A 22,619-nucleotide genomic window follows, 5' to 3' on the forward strand; every position below is an offset into this window, starting at 1 on the left:
AAGTATGGAATCTGCCTGTTACCCTTCGTCCATAGTTCGCAGTATATCGTGTGAGAAAAGGGCGATCTGAGTTTCGCACGAGCGATGCTTTCTAAAACCATGCTGATTTGTGGACGGAAGCTTCTCAGTCTCAACAAAATTTTTTATATTCCAACTGACAATATGTTGAATGATTCTGCAGCAAACCGAAATTAGGGGTATCGGTCTGAAATTTTGCGGGCCCGTTCTTTTGCCCTTGTTTTATACTGGGTACATATCAGCTATTTTCCAGTAAGTTTGCTCTCTGTGATTGGCGAGATATTCGCGATAAATGCAGGCTAGGTAAGGGGCCAATGCCGCAGAGTATTCTTGGTAAAATCGAATTGGGATTCCATGCAGACCTGGAGATTTATTTGCATTCAAATCTTTCAGTTGTTCCTCTACACCAGAGATGCTTATTACTATGTTGTCCATACAGGAGTCTATACTTTGTTCAAATGATGGTACGTTTGTACAGTTCTCCTGTGTGAACGATTTCTGAACGTGATATTTAAAACTTCAGACATCGTTTTGGTATATTCAGCTGCCACGCCAGACTGGCCAACAAGGGACTGAATGGAAGCCTTAGCCCCGCTTAGCGATTTTACTTAGGACTAGAATTTTCTCGGATTCTCGAACACATCTTTTGCTTAGGTGAGACGCTAGTAGTTGTTGTATGCTTCGCGTATAGATCTTTCCACAGACAGACGAATCTCTACTAGCCTTCTCTTGTCGTCATTTGTGCGTTCCCTTTTGAACCGAGAGTACAACAGACTCTGATTCCTCAGCATGTTCCGAATGTCGTTATGAAACCATGGTGGATCTTTTCCAACCTTTATCTACTTACTATGCACGTAACTCTCCAGACCACGATTAACAATCGGCTTGAACTTTGTCCATAATTCCTTTACATCCATCTTACTGCCACTGTACTGATGACAGTTCACTGTCTAAGTGAGATGCTAACAGCTGCTTACCTAGAACGGGATTTTCACTCTGCAGCGGAGAGTGCGCTGGCAGATTAAACTGTATGCCGGACCGAGACTCGAACTCGAGACATTTGCCTTTCGCAGGCAAGTGCTCTACCAATTGAGCTACCCAAGCTCGACTCACGACCCAACTTCACATCTTACCAGTACCCCGTCTCCTTCCTTCCAAACTTCGCAGAACCTTTACTGCGAGACTTACAGAAGTAGCTCTCATGGAAGAAAGGAAATTGCTGAGATTGCGGTGTTTTCGCTGCAGAGCTGGGGTCTATATCTCGTGCTCTTGAGCACACCCGTTCATGCCATGGGAAGGCGTTTCTTCTGTGTACTGACTCCTCGAGCAGCCTCCAAGCTATCGAACAGTGCTAACCTCGCCTTATTTTAGTAGCGACCATCCAAGAGACCATCTGTGCCCTGGAACGGTCCAGTCGTTAAGTGGTGTTTGTCTGGACCTCAGGTCACGTCGGAATTCCAGGAAATGAACTTGCCAATAGACTGGCCAAACAGGCTACACGGAAACCGCTTCTGGAGATTGGCCTCCTTGAAACTGACCTGCATTCGTTACTACGCCACAAGGTTTTCTCGCTTTGGGAGACGGAATGGCATAATGTCAGTAAGCACAACAAACCGCGTTCCGTTAAGGAGACTACGAATGTGTGGAAGACCTCGATGAGGGCCTCTCGCAGGGACTCTTTGGTTCTTTGTTGGCTCCGCATAGGCCTGCCGGAGTGGCCGAGCTGTTTTAGGCGCTACAGTCTGGAGCCGCACTACCACTGCGGTCGCGGGTTTTAATCCTGCCTGGGGCATGGATGTGTGTGATGTTCTTAGGTTAGTTAGGTTTAAGTAGTTCTAAGTTCTAGGGGATTGATGACCTCTGAAGTTACGTCCCATAGTGCTCAGAGCCATTTGAACCAGTTTTGTTTTTGGCTCCGCATTGGCCATTCTTGGGCGACCCACGGCTACCTCCTGCGCCGTATAGACCTACCTCAGTGTTGGTGAAGCGCCCAATTGACAGTGGCCCATATTCTTTTGCCCTGTCCTACTTTGGATGCCCTGCGACGTCATCTTCGGTTACCGGACTCGTTACCATTGATTTTAGCAGACAAAGCCTCATCAACTTCTTTGGTTCTACGTGTTATACGTGAGGGTGGATTTTATCATTCGATCTAAGTTTTAGCTCATGTCCTTTGTCTCTCTGTGTCCTCCACCCTAGAGCTTTTAATGTGTTGCAGAGTGGCTGACTTCACCGTTTCATTCTCGTGGTCAACCAGCTATGGTAATTGCTTTCCTGTTTTAATCTCTTCTACCCCTTTCTTGCGTCTCTCTGTGGTTTTCTTGTCCTCTTTTTTCCAGTGTAGTGTTTGTTGCCGTTCTGTCGTTCTTGTGGTCTTTCCTTTCTCTCCGTTTTGTGTTGTAAGTCTCGTTTGTTTTACTCTCACCCTTGTGGCATTGTTTTAATCGGAGCAAGGGACCGACGACCAAGCAGTTTGGTCCCTTCACCCCTCTTTTAAAATACCCAACCACCCAACCAACCAACACTCTCCTAGCCTTCTGGACTGATTTATTAACTTTCGTAATCGTAGTTGCTGTAATGGCATCATGATCGCTAATCCCCGTTTCTACAGTGACACTGGCGACAAGATCCGGTCTATTTGTGGCTACAAGGTCTAAGATGTTTCCATTGCATGTGGACTGCCGAGCTAGCTGCTCAATATAGCTTTTAGAAAACGTGTTGAAAAGTATCTCACATGCCTGTCTGTCTGTACGCCCCCGCCCCTCTTCCGCAATGATTCCATAGTCATCCCAATCTATACTCAGTAGGTCACTGACCAAATTATGACCATCTAAGGGTGTTTATTATGAACGAGGTCTTACTTCCCTTGCTGCACATCGACTGGCGAGTGTTCATCGAAGCAGCTCAAACTACTACCTAGCCTTAAAAACCCTGACGTGCGCACCACAAGTACTCTGCTACCTGAGTAGCTGCTTCCTTTGTATAGTACACTCCTGAACTATCAAGGGGCGTCCTACAAACCCCCGTTATAGGGAGGTCTAGAAATCTGCGCCCGATACCGTCACAGAGTCGACGAAGCCATTGGTGGAGAACCTCCACTGGACACCAAACCAAAGTACCCCCATTAACTCTGCTAGCAATGCTGCAAACTTCAAGCTCTCCTTGCACCCCACGTGCGAGGCCAGCAGTCTTCGCCACCGCAGCCAGCCACCTGTATGACCTGAGGATGGCCTAGGTATTCACACGACAAGCGTCGTTGGTGCCGACGTGAACCACAACTTGAAGACAACTGCACCCTGCGCGCTCGATAGCCGCAGCCATGGCCTCCTCCACATCTCGGATGAGGCCCCCCGGCAGACATTCCGGGTGTACATTGGCCTTCTTTCCAGCCCAGAACGCTATCTGCTTAAGGGTCACCTTAACGCGCCTAAAGTTAGAGCTCCCGATAACTCGTAACCCCTCCCCCGTGTGCGTGCTCGAATCCTACCTGCCCACTCACAGGGTGAATGGGCGAGGGCAGGTGGCCAGTCTCCTCATCGGCCGTCCGCCTCGAGCGACGCGAACGTGTTACCACCTGCCAGTAACACTGCTGTGAGGGCAGATGCGGTGCGTCGGAGAGCGTTCGCGTCATAGATGGCTGAAAGCCGGTGCCAGGGAGAGCGTCCAGTCTCTCCGTCCTGCTTTCCAGCAACAGCCGGCAGCCAACATTTATTTCTCTCACACGCTCCGTGTTGGCTGTTCAAAAGAGGTGGATAGTGGCTTGTTGGCCAGCAAGTTTCCTGTGAACAAACAACTTGTGCTGAAGTTACGATCCTACTCGGCTGGTAGGCCATAAGGAATTTCACACAGACATTGTAGACGCAAATTTAAGTGGAAAATATAGAGATAACAACAAAAATTCATACTATCTCTAGACTGGCTGGACAACCAGCACATTCCATCCCTCTTCAGTAGGCCACTGTGTAGTCTGAGAGGTAAATGGGGCTTTCAGCAGTTTCTATGACTTACAGGTAGGGTTAACAAGCGCTGGAGTGGACTGAAGTTGCGAGATTAATTTACAAAAAATTTATACAAATTACCTTATTCAACTTTTTGGCTGGTCTGAACTGTGACTGGAGGATGATCTGGTGGCGGCTAGGCGCATGAGATCGTGGCACCAATCCTCCACAGCAGCTAAATAGTACTAGGCATAGTGTGAGCGTACAAGCAGTGAGGGGAGATTAGAGCTGCAGTTTCCCGCTGCAAAGCACGTGGCTGGATGTCGCTACGGGGCCGTGCGGTCGGCTAGCGTTTACACGGCCTTGGAAAAACTTGACGGGACACTTGGCAGGGGCGCGTATGTCCGTGTATGCGCGCTTGGTGTAATTTGTGTGCCAGAAAGAAATTGATAAAAGCAGAACTAAGGGTGACACGAAGGTGTGGGTTGGCACTCATGGACAGAAAAACATAAAGCTGAATTATTCACACGAGCCAAAAAATATATAGCAGTTTAAAAGTCACTGTTGTTTTAAAAATTGTAAATTTATGGAAGTCCAAAAGCTAATATCTCGGTAATGCATTGGAAGATTAATATGAACAAAGTGTTTACAGATGCGGCTAGTAGAGCTGCATCAAGCAATCATAGCCAATTTAGCAGAATATGTACCGGTTTTAAATAGGAGGTCTGAATATGGGATTCGACAAAGAGAAAGTGTGCTTTCTGGTAATAAATAAATTTCAAGGGACGAAACTAGTGGCAGCATTGTAAAGTTTAAAGAGCTAGATGGTTAATTAATTATGTATATTTATAGGTTTTATAGGTTAATTTATGTTTAGTATAAAAAATCCAGGAAAAGAAAAATCACCCTACAAGAACATTATTTGTGAAAAAACTGTGGAAGATACAAAAAATTGGACTTTAGATTGTTATTGCCCAGAAAATTTTCATATTTTTCGATGTATCATATATATTTTTGTTTTTAGTTTTATAATATTGGTAATTGTTTAGTCAAACATTGTTTTGAGTTAGGTATTCGTTTCGAGGACAGTCGAGTTTTAGTGAGGCTGAGAAGTGGACGTGCCTCCTGTCTGCGGATAGAATTTAGCTGGTAGCCAAGATCAGGGACAAGTATGTATGAAGCGACGTTCGAAAACGATCAAATTGAGCGCAATATATTGGTTTAGACAGCAGACAACAGTCTATTTTGCGAACTGTGAACAGACTGTCGAGTGTCATGATCACGACATATGAATTTTATAGTGAAGTGTTGCAGCATCAGTCATTAACAACCACCCTTAAATAAAAACCCCTCAGACAGCATTTTAAGTGTTTAGTCAATATAATGCAGACTATTCGTGGAAAAATAGAAATTAACTACTTTTTGAAATTATAAATCAACGAGAGTGACTCAATATTTTTAAATTTCATCGCAACACTTGCCTGCATGTTTTTATATATTATTTCAGCTCGGAAACTGAGGTTACGACGGGTGTGAGCTGGCAACCTATGACGAAAAATGTAGCCAAACATTGAGACTAGCCACATCTCTGGGTCGCTCGATTAAGCTGAGTTTTGAGTGTATATATATATATATATATATATATATATATATATATATATATATATATATATATATATATATAGTCGTGGCATAGCATGTGGGGGATCGAGCCAAACTGTTCAATCTTCAGTGCGTAGCGCCCAGTACCGTCACAATATGGGGTTTCTCGTCTGGGACTGTCTTAACTGAACAGGCTCAGTAGGCAGTGCAGGATAGGGTTTTAAAGTGAAGAAGATTGGGAGAAACGCGTTTCCGATAAGTCGAGCAGTACACTGAGTCCGACGTTGACCACCAAAGCTGGAGCTGAAGCACCGCTGGCTGCCAAACATCGATGCGCCGACTTTGCCGCCGTACTCCGGAGCTGGGTCCACTACCGCCGTCAACTTACAAGCCGATCCACGCCACACCGCACCTCACCGCACAGCAGCGTACAGTATCAACCAGCAGTCGTCTCGCAGCAGAAATCTCAACAGAGCTAAGTGTTGGCAGCAGGCACATTAATTTCTCAGTTCTCTATGTCACAGACAGTTTAGCTATGGAGTCCTAATTTAGCGAGATGGTGCTAGTCAGCTAGTGATGTTGAGTCTACAGGGAGTGAGAGTGAGCCTCAGGGGCCACACAGACACAGAGAAGAGGCAAAACCTAATGTAGTGGCTATGCTTAGGTCATTAATGAGCCAAATGGAATTTCGGAACTGAATTAAAAACTGATATGGAAAGTTCTTTGGGCTCAAAAATCAGAGTATTAGATGATCAATTAGGGGCTTTAACAGAATAATTTGAGAAGGTAGAAGGGAACTTGAATGCTAAGACTGATGCAGTTGCCATTGAGTTAAGGGGTAGAATTGATTCAGGCAGGCAGTTGTGTGACACAAGGAATGATGAGACAAAGCAAGCTCTGATTAACGTGGATCGGAAGACTGTGGCTAGTTGTGATAAAACCTAGAACTTTATTATTAGGTCAACTGGCAGAGACAGCTGGCGACCTAAGAAAGGAAATTGAAAATGTGGCTGCTGTTACTGTAAAGAATACTGTAGAAATTTAAAAAGTTAACAGTAGATTAAGTAGTGTAGAATTATGTGGGGCTAATGTAAGTATGGGATGGCCTATGGTACAAGTACCCAGAGGTAAGACTTTTTCAGGGGAAAGCATATGCCATGCTGTAGATTTTCTGGCGGCATGCAAGGACTGTTTTATTGATGGTATGAGTGACAACGGCAAAATTAAACTGGTAAAAAGGGTTTGGAAGGATCTGCTAAGACATGGGCAAATGAATGTAGTGAACGATGTAAATCATATAGTATATTTGAACAGATGTTTTTAAATAGGTACTGGAGCAAAGCAAAACAGTACAAATTACAGAATGATTTTTTGAATGGGGCAGTTTACAGAAGAGGTAGGCAAACTATGAGAGAATTCTAACAGGAGGAATTAAGAAAGTTGGTACAATTGGACAGGTCACTGGGAATTTTGACTGCGATTTCTACTCTCAGGAGAATGTTACCCTAAAAAATGGCTCTGAGCACTATGGGACTCAACTGCTGTGGTCATTAGTCCCCTAGAACTTAGAACTACTTAAACCTAACTAACCTAAGGACATCACACACATCCATGCCCGAGGCAGGATTCGAACCTGCGACCGTAGCAGTCGCACGGTTCCGGACTGCGCGCCTAGAACCGCGAGACCACCGCGGCCGGCTGTTACCCTAAAATGTACAGTGGGATCTGATACATTGTCCCACAGATTTAGAAAATTTCTTTTGTTTAATTGAAAGGATGGACCAGGCAATGTGCGATAAGCCAAACTCAGGGGGTAATAATTCAGCGAATAATCAGAGGAATAATGGAGAAAGAAGAACTAATCTGAATTGGAACGATAACCATCATAATTCAAGCGGGGAAGGAAATGAGAATGGTAATTGGAGAGGAAACAGAGATAGAACTGAAAATGGAACTTTGGAGGGATAACAGGGAAAAATTTAATGATGATATCAGGTATCAGAGAGGTGAATGGGGAAATGGAAACAGGAGTTATCAAAGGCCAATGTAGGAACAGAGAGATGGGAGAGGAGAAATCAATGCAAGGGGACCACAGGGACAAAATTCTTTAAACTGAGATTTGTTCCAAACAGGGTCCCATTTGGGACAATAAATCATGCAGGAAATAGGATCATAAGATGGGGAAATAATTGTGGGAAAAATAATGGTGGCTCTTTTAATAGTTTTTGGCAAAATAGTGGGAGGTATTTTGATGAAAGCAGAAGCAGTGGAAAAAGGGAAGAGAAAGTATGGAACAAGAATTATAGGCAAACTAACAGGGGGTTTGTTGATCATCTTAAAAATATGCAAGTGAGGGAAGGAAGAATCTATGGAATGGAGACAATTAAGGGTCATGATGAGATGTTAGGACGCTGGTTTATTCAGGATGATAAGACGAGTACCTTTAAAACTAAAAATATTAGGAAATGTAGGAATCAGGAGAGAGAAATAAATGCTTGAGGTTTGTTAAATAAAAGAGATCAAAATGTGCAGAATAATGATGCAAATAGTATTGGCTTGGCAATTATGTTACGTAATGAGCATGTATCAGCTGTGCAACCTGTGGGAGGAAATGTCTGCTGTGATGATGTGTATGTGAATGACAGCAGGAACAGAAATGTGTTGAACGCAATGGAACTTTCACCAGTGGTAAGAGGTATAAATTATATGGAGGCCACAGTGCCTGATTCAAACGTAGTCGTATATGGGGATATACAGGAAGGTACACTATGTGATCAAAAGTATCCGGACACCTCCAAAAACACACGTTTTTCATATTAGGTGCATTGTGCTGTCACCTACTGCCAGGTACTCCATATCAGCGACCTCAGTATTCATTAGACATCGTGAGAGAGCAGAATGGGGTGATCCTCGGAACTCATGGACTTCGAACGTGGTCCGGTGATTGGGTGTCACTTGGGTCACACGTCTGTATGCGAAATTTTCACATTCCTAAACATCCCTAGGTCCACTGTTTCGAATATGATGGTGAAGAGGAAACGTGAAGGGACATATACAGAACAAAAGCGTACAGACCGACCATGTCTGTTGACTGACGGAGATGGCCGCTGTTGAATGGGGCGGTAATGTATAATAGGCAGACATCTATCCCGACCATCAAACTGGAATTTCAATCTGCATCAGGATCCACTGGAGGTACTACGACAGTTAGGTGGAATGTGAGAAAACTTGGATTTCATGGTTGAGCAGCTGATCGTAAGCCACACATCACTCCTGTAAATGCCGAAAGACGCCGCGCTTGGTGTAAGGAGCGTAAACATTGGACGATTGAACAGTGGAAAAACGTTGCGTGGAGTGACGAATTACAGTACTCAATGTGGCGATCCGATGGCAGGGTGCGGGTATGGCGAATGCTCGGTGAACGTCATCTGCCAGCACATGTAGTGGCATCAGTAAAATTCGGAGGCCGTGATGTTATGGTGTGGTCGTGTTTTTCATGGAGGGGTCTTGCACTCGTTGTTGTTTTGCGTGGCACTATCACTGCAAAGGCCTACATTGATGTTTTAAGCACCTTCTTGCTTCCCACTGTTGAAGAGCATTTCGGGGACGGCGATTGCATCTTTCAACACGATCAAGCACCTTTTCATAGTGCACGGCCTGTGGCCTAGCCGTTACACGACAATAACATCCCTGTAATGGACTGGCCCGCGCAGAGTCCTGACCTGAATCCTTTAGAATACCTTTGAGTTGGTTTGGAACTCCGATATTGTGCCAGGCCTCACCAACTGTCATGGATACCTCTCCTCAGTGCAGCACTCTGTGAAGAATGGTCTGCCATTCCCCAACACACCTTCCAGCACCTGACTGAACGTATGATTGAGAGAGCGGAAGCTGTCAAGACTAAGGGTTGGTCAACACGATATTGAATTCCAGCATTACCGATGGAGGGCGCCTCGAACTTGTAAGTCACTTTCAGCCAGTTGTCCGGACACCTTTTGTCACATAGTGTATGTGCTCAAGCACTGTGAATGTATTAAATAGTGAGCAGGAAGCAGATCTTGTAACAGATGTTGTCATGGGTAAAGATGTTGATAGGCTGCACAAGGCTGCAGAATGTGTTGTTAATGTATGTGGAGGCACTCACTCCGGTAATGATAGGGATTGTACCAGTGAGCGGGCTATAGTTCCTGTAACCGATGAACGAGCAGTAGTTGTGGGTGTGGTTTTTAATGTGCAGAATGGAGCTGCAGGTGTTGATATTGTGGTTGAAACTATGAGGGATTCTGTTGATTCCAGTAAGTATATGTTTGTTGGTAATGGTATGAGTGAAGAAGCTGGGCAGACATATTTTCTCAAGGAAGCATGGGAGAACAAGGTATAGAGTGATTTTGATTCTGGTGATTGGATAGCCAGGGCAAAATGGTTTCACAAGTGGGCACCTGACAGTTTGGAGATTAGCAAGCATGATTATGCCAGGGAAATCAGGGATTTTTGTAAGGAAAGTGAGGTGGTCAAACATACTTACAAGAAAATAGTTGATGGGGATAAAGATGTTAAATCATTGGATGAATAATGTGTATTTATGATGGGAAAAGATGGTGTAGCTGATAATAATACCGTAAATATGATACAGTTAATGAGGAAGGTGACGTTGTTGATGAACTCCAAAATTTCATAGTGTATAATAATGAACAACAGATAGCGATGCATTAGGAGCTAAATACTGAATGGATGGGGGAAGATGAGTTTGATTATGATGCTGATGACTGGGTTAATTTTGTAATGTTGCACCAGCAGTTGATACCAGAGGCCTGGGAGGCAGAAGAATGTAGAGTTGCTAGAAAGCTATTGGGGGTTGAGTGTAGGAAACTCTGGAATTATTGAGGCCTTTGATTTAATAATTTCGGGGGATAAGGATACTGAATCTTTCAGTGAAGAGCAGGTGTGCACCATGACTAAAGATTGCATACATGAGATAGACCTGGACTTGTTGGCCAAAACAGAATTGAAGCAAGATTTTATTGAAGAGATGCAGCCGACAATAATTGTTTGGGTGGCAGAGGTCTGTGAAACTGTTTTGGTGGATACTGGAAGTTCTGTGTCTGGATTGGCAGAGAGTTTTTATGATCATATTAAGAACAGGCAAACAGTGGAATTTCCAGTCACAGGGGTAGAATTAAAAATTGCTACCAAAACTTTCAGTAAACCAGTGAGAAAGGAAGTAGTTCTAGATGCTAACATTGGAGGTGAAGTATTTAGTCACTCATTTTTGGTGGTCCGAAATTTAAGTATGAATCTGTTGTTGGGGATTGATTTCCTGAGTAAATATGAAGCATATGTAGACTATAAGGACCAGATCGTGGAACTGAATACTGTTGAGGAACGAAATAGGGTTAAATTAAAAAATGCACTCAATGCTGAATACATGGTGGCTAGTTTTCATATAGCACAGTGCTTAATGGATGAGATGAAGGTTGAGAAAGAGATAAGGAGTAAAGTAAATGGTACAAAGGGGATTTCTGAGGATGAAAAGGCAGAATTAAATCAATTATTGAGAAAAAAATGTGTTTTCAGAAAAACCAGGGAAGGTGACAGATGTTGAGCATTCACTGAAAGTGAATCTACGTGAGCACATTAAGGTCAGGCAATACCCTATAGCACTGGCAGAGAGGCTGTTAGAGGATAATTTATCGTGTGTATGTTTTTGCATGAGACTCCTTGCTGTATAATGTTTAAATAAGAGTTTTGTTTTAAGAATTTTCTTCATGGTCTAGTGGTTTTCATGTTTATCTTCGTAAAACTATAGTGGTACTTGAAGTTGCGGGAACAGCTCATGTGCAGCTAATTCTCTTATAATGACTAGTGATACAGGCTACAGCAGCTGTAGTCACTGTAGAGCACTTATATGCTCATGGTAGGATGTGAATGTGAGAGAGGGACATTGACTGGCTTTTCTTGTTGTTTATAATGATATGAATATTGCTTCAATTTGACATGAGTGGTGAATTGTGATTTGGTCACACCAATTGTTTTTAGTGCGTGGAAGTGGAGATAGTTCAGTGTGGGACTGACTGATGAGAATATGGAACTGAATGGAAACATGTAGTACGTTCCTGTATTCATTGAAGAAATGTTTAGAATCGAGGGGATACATAGTTTGTTTTTATTTTTGTTTATATGTTTAGGATTACTTACTTTCAGGGGAATATAGGCTGATGCGTGGATTATGTTGTGCCATGGGATATGTTATATATTTGATTTTATTCAGTTTGCAGTGCTGTAATTTTCATTGGCCATTGAGCAGCTGTTAGATTATTGTTTGGTTTAAAATTAGAGATATCGTTGTTGCTGAAACCCATCATATAATAAATTTTTGAGCACTATTCAGGTCACATATTTTCTTAGTTTCACTTTGCTCGGAGAAACCTTGTCTCGTGCTGTACAGTTGCTACGATTTGGTCCATTTCTGTGCTTCAATGGAACAAATTGTTGCGATCAAAGAAATGTCTGTAGCCAGCATGCATTTTTTGGTAACACTACCATATGTATGTTTGTTTGAGGGTTCGCCTTGAAATTTGGCTTTAACTGTGTCAAGTCTGGATGGCAGAGTGGATGGATTTACATCCGACCGGTTCCTGGTAACCAGACACCTTTGCTGATAGGAAATTCATTGGTTGAATTTTGTTTGCTCCTGGAAGAATCGGGTTAGCTGACTGGCAGGAGAACTTGATAAACGGCGTTTGAGGTCTGAACTGCAGCACTGATGCAGGTCAGGGTCACTCCACAGAAGACAACAAACGGTGTGCCAGCCGCGGTGGCCAAGCGGTTCTTGGCGCTTCAGTCTGGAACCACGCGACCGCTACGGTCGCAGGTTCGAATCCTGCCTCGGGTATGGATGTGTGTGATCTCCTTAGATTAGTTAGGTTTAAGTAGTTCTAAGTTCTAGGGGATTGTTGACCTCAGATGTTATGTCCCATAGTGCCAGAGCCATTTGAACCATCTTGAACAAACGGTGTACTGCTTACTGTATGTGCTGCGTAATTTCTACTAAGATATATATGGCATCGAAACAAAAAGACTGAAGAAAAAAGGACTACATTCAGAGGACTAGAGGAAAAATTGGTGGTCCACCTTTAATTTGTTTGTTTTGTGTGCCTTTGTCCAGTCATACAGCATCATGCAAATGCTGATGAATAAATGTATTTACCGTAAGTTTAGTTAAGTTAGGGTAGGAAATGCTGCAGCATAAGATAATATAGGGACTTGTACAATTCGGTTTTTCAAAAAATGGTTCAAATGGCTCTGAGCACTATGGGACTTAACATCAGTGGTCATCAGTCCCCTAGAACTTAGAACTACTGAAACCTAACTAACCTAAGGACATCACACGCATCCATGCCCGAGACAGGATTCGAACCTGCGACCGTAGCAGTCGCGCAGCTCCGGACTGAGCGCCTAGAACCGCGAGACCACCGCGGCCGGCAATTCGGTTTTTCTGCTATGATATGTAGAGTATATTTTTGTGTATTGTTTAGTTTCTGAGGACGCAGATTGGGTTTGGTACTACTTGCGACACCATGCACTGCGTTCATAGAGTAGCAAGTGGGGGTAATACTAAGCATACAAGCTGTGGGGGGAGATTGGTGGTGCAATTTCCCGCCGCAGAGCACGTGGCTGGCGGTTGCTACGGGACTGTGGCGTGCGGCTAGCGCTTACGCGGCCTTAAAAAAACAGAACTAAGGGTGACACGGAGGTGCGAGTTGGCACTCATGTACAGAAAAATATGTAAAGCAACATTATCTACACGAGCCACAAAAATATATAATAGTTTAAAAGTTATTGTTGTCTTAACAATTGTAAATTTATGAAAGTTCCAAAGCTAATATCTCGGCAATGCTTTGGTCGATTAATATGAACAAAGTGTTTACGGATGCTGCTAGTAGTGCTACATCGAGCAATCATAGCCGATTTAGCAGAATATGTACCGTTTTTAATTGAGAGGTCGGAATATGGGATTCGACAGAGAGAAATAAGTTTTTGGTAATAAATAAATTTAAAGAGGAGCGGAACTAGCGGCACATTCTGAAGTTTAAAGAGGTAGATGGGTGATTAAGTATGTATTTCTATTTGTTTATTTATGTTTAGTATAAAAAATCCGCAGAAAGAAAACCACGCTACAAGACATTATTTGTGAAAAAACGGTGGCAGGTACAAACAATTGAAGTCCAGATTCTTATTTCTCGGAAAAATTCCCTACTTTTCAATTTATCCTATATTTTTTTATGTTCAGTTTCAGAACATTCGTAACTTTTTTGTCAAACATTGTTTTGAGTCAGGCAGTCGTTTAGAGGGTGTATAGGGCGGCCATCTTTGAAGACAGTGGAGTTTAAGCGAGGCTAAGAAGCGGACCTGCAGCCCGTCTGGGGTGTTATTGGGTTGGTAGTCACGATCGGGGACGTATAACCCCCTCAGACTGGATTTTAAGTGTTGAGTCAATATACGGAAGACCATTCGTGGAAAAATAGAAATAAACTACTTGTTCAAATTATAAATCAACGTGAGTGACTCAATATTTTAAAATTTCACCGCAAAACCTGTCTGCATTGTTTTTTTATATTTTATTTGAGCTTGAAAATTGAGTTTATGACAGGTGTGAGCTGGCACCATATGACGAAAAACGTAGCGACACATTGAGACTAGACACATCTTTGGACCGCTCAATTAGGCTGAATTTTGAGTGTAACAAATATGTATATATTTTCGTGCCATAGCAGTGGGGAGGGGGGGGGGGGGGGGCTCGAGCCAAACTATTAAATATTCAGTGCGTAGTGTCCCGTTCCGTCGTAACAGGTACAGTAATCACCCTCAACGCTCATACTACTGGCATGATAGGAAGCCTTGGGGAAAATATTACTAGTCAAAATGCTCTTCTTGTGCTGGGAATCATCTACTGAAGTAGTGTTCTGTTTACTTTTGATCAGTTCATGTAACTCAAAAGTCTAGAAACATTAAAGGCCACACAAAACAGAACCAGAATATAATCGTTCGTGTACATGTATTCAGCTCGAACAGCTCCTAAATTATTAATTATGTTAAATGTGGGATGAACCGGAAGGTAGGTAATTACCCAAAAGTGACTTTGTAACAGATAGTAATAGTGATTCTCAGTAAGCTGCACTGGTAAACCAAGTCATTTATCTACACCACAAAGATTCTCTAACATTATCACTCCCGTCACATAACATTAAATGAAGTGACTCTATAAAACTTTTACAGAAAGTGACATTCTATTTTAGCATAGCCTTAGCAAAGAATTGGGAGTTCTGCTTAATGTGATTAAATCCTAAGAATCAATTACAATGAAACCCAATACTCAAAATGAGAGTAGCATAGTTATCATGTAAAAGTTTTATGAAAATGATATAATGAGATAAAATATTCAAGCTAGAACGGTAAACAGAATTTAACCCGGAATGTTGCCTTTAAATACCTAACCTGAGTGGAAAAATCTTACATAAATTGTTTTAAATCTTTTTTAGATTAATTAAACTCGATTTACATAAGACAGCTGAACTCATTAATTCCTAGGTTCTGTAACACAATGGAGTCTCCATTCCCTGCTGAATAGAAGTGGGTTCCGTTATAAATACATATAACTCGTATACTCAACATGACTAGTTTGATAACAGAAAGTAAACTTATGCTTACAGTAAGAGCAATGTAAGAAGTACACATAAACGAACATTTGCGTTAAGAACTACCCGGGAACAAATAAAATCCCATGTAGAAATTAAACTAAAGAACAATGAGGCAATGAAAGATGAACAATGAGTGCATAAACTAAAAATCAAATACAATGAGATTTCTGAATCAGAGAGAGTATGAAAATTACACATAAACGTAAATATTGTTGCACCTCTAAGTAAGGCGGCAACGGCCTTGCCGCAGTGGATGTTAAGCGCTGTCGGGCGTGGCCGGCACTTGGATAGGTGACCATCCAGCCGACATGAGCTGTTGCCATTTTTCGGGGTGCACTCAGCCTCGTGATGCAAATTGAGGAGCTACTCGACCGAACAATAGCGGGTCCGGTCAAAGAAAACCATCGTAACGGCCGGGAGAGCGGTGTGCTGACCACATGCCCCTTTCATCCGCATCCTCATCTCAGGATGACATGGCGGTCGGATGGTCCCGATGTGTTGTTCTTAGCGTAAGTTAGTTTAAGCAGTGATTACGTCTAGGGAACGATGACCTCAGCAGTTTGGTCTCTTAGGAATTCACACAAATTTCAAAATTATTCGGCACTATATTTGCGAGCCATTCGTCTTCATGGACCTCAATTCGCACCCGCATCATGCACATCTTGTGAATGAATTCCTTCAAGATAACGACATCGCTCGACTACAGTGGCCAGCATGTTCTCCAGACATGAACCCCATCGAAATTGGCTAGCATAGATTGAAAAGGGCTGTTAATGAACGGCGGGACCCACCAAGGGATCTACTGCGAATCGCCATTGAGGAGTGGGACAATACGGACCAACAGTGCCTTGATGCACTTGTGGAAATCATGCCACGACGAATACAGGCATGCATCAGTGTAAGAGGACGGGCTACTAAGTATTAGAGGTACCGGTGTGTACTGCAATCTGGAGCACCACCTCTGAAGGTCTTATATTTGAAATGGTTCAAATGGCTCTGAGCACTATGGGACTCAACTGCTGTGGTTATCAGTCCCCTAGAACTTAGAACTACTTAAACCTAACTAACCTAAGGACATCACACACATCCATGCCCGAGGCAGGATTCGAACCTGCGACCGTAGAAGTCCCACGGTTCCGGACTGCGCGCCTAGAACCGCGAGACCACCGCGGCCGGCTCTGAAGGTCTTGCTGTATGGTAGTCCAACAAGCAATGTGTGGTTTTCATGAGCAATAAAAAGGACGGAAATGATGTTTATGTTGATCTCTTTTTCTGTTTTCTGTACAGGTTCCGGAACTCTCGGAACCAAGGTGAGGCAAAACTTTTTTTGATGTGTGTATTTCGGTACGAGCCAGTGGCCGGTGCAAGCTGTTGAAGCTTCGCTTCAGCTTCTGCAGCACACGCGTCGGACATATCATGTCTGCGTTTACCAGATGTGTCACTGCACAATATTTTTTTCCCCACATTTCACAACAGGTGAGGAAAAATTAACATTATTATACTGATAAATGTGAAGTTACTTATTCCATCTATATTTACTTAGCCCATCAATTTACATACATCTGTAACAGTAGGGAACTTAAGTGCCATATTTTGTTGCTCTTTTTTATTATTCTTAAAATTAAAATAATGAAACTGGAATGGAAACTTAACAATATCAGGGCAGGTGCCTAGGGAAGAGGCCATCGAAATGTAGTTCCACATGGCCTTCGTTTCATCACAATTCCTTGAAACCTATCTTAACTGAAAGGGCTATGCATAGTTCCTTGTCAGTGGAAACAGAGCCATTGAGCCGAATAGCGTTGTCTCAAGATATTTCGCCTAACAGTCTGTCTGTATTACAAGACATAGAAGATCATTGTGACTGGTCGTCAATGATTTCAGTCGATGAACCATCGCCACTGCCAACTACCACGTCATTAAGAAAAACAAACGTTGAAAAATGGTTCAAATGGCTCTGAGCACTATGGGACTTAACATCTGAGGTCATCAGTCCCCTAGAACTTAGAACTACTTAAACCTAACTAACCTAAGGACATCACACACATCCGTCCCGAGGCAGGATTCGAACCTGCGACCGCAGCGGTCGCGCGGTTCCAGACTGAAGCGCCTAGAACCGGTCTGCCACACCGGCCGGCAAACGTTGTAAAAATACTGAAGAATTTCTGCAGCTCGAAAAGGACTAAATACTTTCGATGAAGGCACGAAAGATATTGCCGAAGATGATGACGCTAATTACTTAATCATATTTCTCAGTTCTTCAATGTTCTGCAGTACATACTGTAATGTATTATAAATCGTTGTGTAATACCAATAAAATTTTCCAGAGTATTATTTTTTAATGTAAAGAAGAAACCCTCTCCTCAAGGTCTGTCACTATTTATCGGATCAGTACCCAACATCCTAGTACTTATTTGCTTAAAAAGTATATTAGTCACTACACTGTCAAAACAATACCAACAAAGTAATGAAGTCATTGTTCTATATGCTAGCACAGACTTGCTGACTGTGAAAAACTGATGGCTGCACCTGTGCTATCTACGACTTTGTATGTCGCATGCTGAAGAGCGTTGATTCTCTTGCCCCTGCAACTCGGCCCGCCAAGAAGAAAATAGGAAAAAATTACGTGGACACCAGTATTCATCGACAGTAATTCGTTAACCTGCTGGGCAGTGCTTGAGGGTGCGCTAAACCGGCACATTATTCTTTATGTTTACCGTCTCTGATGATCTGGATATCGACAGGACATTAAATCTTAATCTCCCTTCCTTCTTTCTGCTAAAGTAAAAAAAAAATCTAAATCGAAATTCCTTAGTGACGGACGTAAGCTGTAATTATTAACAACATGGAGTACTACACCTTCACACAGGTGCGGATATAGAATTTTTTTCTGGGGAGGGGGCATAAAGATCAGAAGGATGAACGTGTCCAAGACTAATTTTATGTCTGAGACTAATTGTAAAATAAAGGTATGCTCTCTCTCCCGCTCCCTCCCCCCTCTCTTTCCCTCCCGCTTTTTTTCACATTTTCTCATCCCTGCCATTTTTCATTTCCAGCTAGAAACCAATTAAGTAGAGGGTGAGTGAACTCAGCGAGTCCTTGGAAGTCTTCTGCAGAAATATTGAGCAATGCTGCTTCTATAGCCGGTGCTGGATTCTGTGCACGATCTGACCTCTCGATTGTGTCCAATCACAGCAAACTCTCATCTTAGATTAATTTACTCTTCTCTTTTAGTTCCGAAAACGAAATGTACATTCTACTAATTGTAGGACGTCGACAAATAATTGATTACCTTCTGTAATGTCATGTGCGGCTTACCGTAAAACCATAGCCAGTGTATCGGTCGTCTCCGAGTTAAAAATACGTGTATATTAAGAGTTTTTAGCACATGGATAATAGCACTGAGGTGACAAAAGTCATGGGATAGCGATGTGGTCATATACAGATGGCGGTAGTATCGCGTACAGAAGGTATAAGAGGGCAGTGCATTGACGGAGCTGTATTTTGTGCTCGTGTGATTCATGTGGAAAAGTTTTCGACGTGATTATGACCGCACGACGGGAATTGACAGACTTTGAACGTGGCATGGTGTTGGAGCTAGAAGTATGGGACCTTCCATTTGGGAAATCATTAGGGAATTCAATATGCCGAGATCCACCAGTGTCAAGCGTGTGCCGAGAATACCAAATTTCAGACATTACCTCTCACCGCGTACAACGTAGTGGCCGACTGCCTTCACAGCAGCGGCGTTTGCATGAAATTGTCAGTGTTAGCAGACAAGCAACACTGTGCGAAATACCCGCAGAAATCAATGTGGGACGTCCGATGAACGTGTCCGTTACGACAGTGCGGCGAAATCTGGCATTAATGGTTCATGGCAGCAGACGACTGAAGCGAGTGTCTTTGCTAACATCATGACATCGTCTGGAGTGCCTCTCTCAGGCTCTTGACCATATCGGTTTGACCCTAGACGGCTGGAAAACTGTGGCCTGGGCAGATGAGCCTCGATTTCAGTTGGGAAGAGCTGATGGCAGTATTCAAGAGTGGCGCAGACCCAAGAAGCCATGAACCCAAGTTGTCAACAAGGCACTGTGAAAGCTGGTGGTGGCTTCATCGTGGTGTGGGCTGTGTTTGCAGGGAATGGACTGGGTCGTCTTGTAACCTCCCCCTCACTTATCGACCTTAATGACAGTGAAAAATTTAACCGCGTGTACCTAATGGGAAATTTGGGAGAGCAATCGTCACCGAAGTTAATCTGTCGGTAAAGAGGGAGGAAAGGGTTACATCTAAATGAAAGGAAAAATGCAAATGAAACTGGTGGAAATTAATTTTGAAAAGGGGTAAAGTTAATAAAGAAAGTAAATGTGCGGCCGTTACGTCAACAATTAACTAGCGGTAATTAGATATTTGAGATTTGGGGGAAATCACGGTCGCCAGTCCTAAGGACAATTACTATAGTAACTGAAAAAGAAAGGTTATTACACATATAATTAGCACTAGAAGCGTGGCAACTGAAGGTTGACACGTGTAGTGTGAAAACTGAAAGTTTGTCAGAAGTAATAAATTTCGCTACACTCTGACTTAATTTAGCAAAAGAATTAATAAAACCGGAAAATCGAAAGTTAATTTAGTGACTGAAGTTAATAGTGAGCTTTCTTTCTGAAGCACATCGAAATCCAGCAGAGTACGGTTAGTCTTGGACTACCTCAACAATCATTTCAAAAGCAACTTGACTCTACGCAATTTAGAAACAAGAGATTTAACTTTGAACTTGAATTAAATGATTCTGAATAATTAACAATAATAAAATTTAGTACGTACCAAGCTGAGCTGCAGTCACAGGTAAGCTAAAATATGCTAACAAAACTCGCACTCTTAATTTGTGCTTGTGTAATCTAACTATTGTAGCCAGCTATGCTTTAACTGCACTTGGAAACTAAAGTAATGAAATGCAATGATAGTACTTTAATGCTGGCGTCTGAATTTCAACGACACTCGGTTTCATTTCGGAAAAGGAAGGGACCCTGCTTGGTAATGCAATTGGGACAATGAGCAACAAAGGTTCATGCTGAGTTGCTGTAATTTTGCGAGGCAAATGGAACAATTTGAAAAGCTGAGGTCTGCCATACAGTTCTGAAACTTTACGTGCTTTTAGTCTTCCTTGTTAGTTGATTGAAGGTTTGAAGCCGTCGATCGAGGAGGTGGCGACGGTCACTCATTGTCGGCCGTCGCTGTTGCAGAAGCTGGATGTTGGCGCGCCTTCTTCTCGACACGGTCACCAAACGAAACGGGCTCTTGATGTGCGCCGGCTAATGCTTCCCGTCCGCGACACCGTGCCAGAAACTAACATAGCAAGTCGAGCGCAATTACATGCTGCTAAACCCCGAAAGCGCGGCAACTCGCGGGAGCGTCACACCACACACCTCCTCCACTCGCTACTCCAGCCAGACCCCAACTGCCCTGCCCGCGCTCCACGCGGCAGAGTTAACACTACCAAAGATCCTACACACTTTGATTCTTCACACGACCTATCGATGTAATCGTTCGATAGCAGTTTTCCCTAGGCAAGACCCAGCGTAAAAATAGAAATAATATTTACGAAACAAACCAATTATACATCGACATAAATGCATATATATATATATATATATATATATATATATATATATATATATATATATATATATACAAATAGTAAAACAATTACAATATATAAAGGCACAGAAATGTCATATATTCAGGTAACAAAATAAGGAAAAAACTTACAGTACAATAGATGGAAATAGGAGGATATGCATTTCCGGCGTTACACGTGCCCCACATTGTCTGAGGATGTTCGTGTAACCTAAACAGACTCAGAAAATGTCCCGAAAAATAAACAGCGGAAATGCATATGCTCAAAACATCATCAAAATTTAGCATTCGTCTAATTAAGCATAAATCAATTTTTTAGACCATAAAAATTGAGTGGAGACAGTCCTGATCTTATTCCACTCTGTCATCTTGCACAAAATAAAACAGGTTGACAACATATTAAAATTCATAGAAAGCATAGAAAATGGTTTAGCTATTCCAAAATCATTAAAATTCGTAATACTATAAGAAATGGAATACTATTTGCAAAATTAATTAGAGTACATGGTCATAAAAACAGGTAGATCAAAATACGCAAATTAATTATTAATTACATAGAATACACATTTTATATAACCTTTTCATAATTATTAACTCGTCATGAGAGTCCACTTAACGCTAAACAAGAAAATAATATACAGTAGATCGACAAAAACATAAATATTGACAGCAGAATTCTTTCACATCAGCTGTCCGGGAAGAAAAACAGCTCCGCCTTCCGTACTCGCAAGTACAAAGAATGCCGACAGCGGCACAAGAGCCGACAGCGACCCAAGAGCCGACAGCGGCTCCACCTTGCCAGTATTGTTGCGCCCGCCTGTGCGGCACGCTTGATCTCACTCGCCTGTGTAGCGGCATTTCCAGAACGTCCGTTTCACTGAATTCTTTAGGAAAACTCACTCCCGAGTAATCTCAAGGAGTCCCTTAATACTATCACAGTGGATAACTCAACACTGTCCATCATCACACGCATGTACTAGCCTGAAACTTAAAACAGCGTCTAAGTACATCGGCAATGACTAGTAAAACACACATTCATGCATTCATGAAATCTGACAGCTAGTTACAAAAGCATATTTACATTCCTTAATCTACTGTGACTCAGCTGAAAACTTAAACTAGCAGCTTGGGTTTTTCAATTGGTTAAAACGTCTAATCAAAAATTAATTACTTGTTAATTACAAGCTCTTTAATGACCTCTAGGTCAGGCAAAAGCATCGCAACATGGCACATCCTTAAATCTTACACTCTATATTACATACTGTACAAATTACCCATTCTGTGGTATTAATCAATCCTAGGTTGGTACAATTTCAAGTCTACAATATTCCGTATACCTAATCGTTTTCCAGATCTTGGATACTCTAAGCAATAAGCATTTGTGTAAGGTATACCAATGACTTTATATGGTCCATTATAAACAAAATTAGAGATTTCATTGTCTATCTCGTTCGATTTCTCATGAGCTTTTACAAGTATTAAGTCTCCGATTGCAAACTTAGCAAAACGCGCTTTAGCGTCATGACGACGTATGCGAGCATCGGTTTTTAGCTTCATTACTTCTCGCAAACGATCTTTTATCACACTAATACTAACGTCAATCCGTGGAGGGAATTTGATTATCTCTTCCAATTCACTTTCTACACTTTTGTCAATGCCGAGATTCCTCACGTTACGGCAGTTCAAATTCATTCCTACGTCAATGTCATCCGGCCAGTTAACAATGTGT

This window comes from Schistocerca nitens, chromosome 3 (genome assembly GCF_023898315.1).
Source record: "Schistocerca nitens isolate TAMUIC-IGC-003100 chromosome 3, iqSchNite1.1, whole genome shotgun sequence".
NCBI lineage: Eukaryota > Metazoa > Arthropoda > Insecta > Orthoptera > Acrididae > Schistocerca > Schistocerca nitens.